The sequence below is a fragment of the Rhinopithecus roxellana genome, chromosome 6, assembly GCF_007565055.1.
Source record: "Rhinopithecus roxellana isolate Shanxi Qingling chromosome 6, ASM756505v1, whole genome shotgun sequence".
Classification (NCBI taxonomy): Eukaryota; Metazoa; Chordata; class Mammalia; order Primates; family Cercopithecidae; genus Rhinopithecus; species Rhinopithecus roxellana.
This window is the reverse complement of record NC_044554.1, coordinates 128,995,065-128,996,015: the sequence shown is the minus strand read 5'-3', so window position 1 is coordinate 128,996,015 and position 951 is coordinate 128,995,065. Positions and strand designations below refer to the sequence as shown.

At 39.2% G+C, this 951-nt stretch overlaps 1 protein-coding gene across 13 annotated transcripts in view; it reads left to right on the top strand.

The window, feature by feature from the left end:
- The window catches only part of ICA1 (islet cell autoantigen 1), a 162,705-nt gene that overhangs the window by 25,776 nt on the left and 135,978 nt on the right, over window positions 1-951 (top strand). The gene's annotated exons all lie outside the window — the stretch shown is intronic.

The following is a 951-nucleotide window of genomic DNA, read 5'->3' as shown; positions in this document are numbered from 1 at the left end:
TACGGGATGCTGTCATTTCAGAGGCATCTGACACTCTGAAAATTCTCTTCTTCCTCTCTCTTGTCCCCATACCTGAAGCCTGGGATTTACACACCTTAATTTTGTTCCATTGAAATATTTTTAAATAGCCTAGGAAATCTTTAATCATTTTAGAAGTCCTGGTTGCCAGGACCCTTTCTAAGACCAAAGGAGAATGATTGGATTGATTTTTGTGAAGCGGTCTGAGCATCCATATGCTGTGAGCACTCACTCTGGCAGCCAGAGGTTTTGCCTCTGGCCAGCGACCATTCCTTTGAGTAGTGAGCTTTCTGTTCTTTCCGGTAACTGCTAGGCAAGTGGGCTAATGTGGCTAGGCTGGTGGGCCCTGCCCCTGGGGCGGGCTAGCTTCCATGAGTGGAGCACATGGAGTGAGGGCAGAGACATTGACTCCGGTATTTACTAACGAGATAAATATACAAGGCTAGGCTGGTAGATACATACTTTCCTCCTTTGTACCCTTCTTGGTATCTTATTCAAGCTTATCAACTCTTTTTTGGTTTTTATTTGGGATTTTAAATTTTCGTTCTATTTTTGTTTTTGTTTTTGCAATGTGCTGGTTTGTTTCTTTAAAAATGTTGATTATAAAATATTTCAAATCTATAAAGAGGCATACAGATGCAATATACTCACCATCTAGCTTAGAAAAGAGAACATTATGTGTGCACTCGAAGCCGCTGTTTATCTCTCTCGAAACACACCCCACACCATCTACTGCTATGGTCTGCTGTCTGGAACTTAGTGGTCATCATTGCTAAGCAATTATTTATACCTTTACCATATAATGTTATATACCTCAACAACATATAGTATTGTTTTACATATTTTTAAGCTTTATATAAGTGGTATTGTATTTTATATAGTCTTCTGCAACCTGCTTTTTCATTCAACCTGCCTGTTCACTTTTTAAACTTT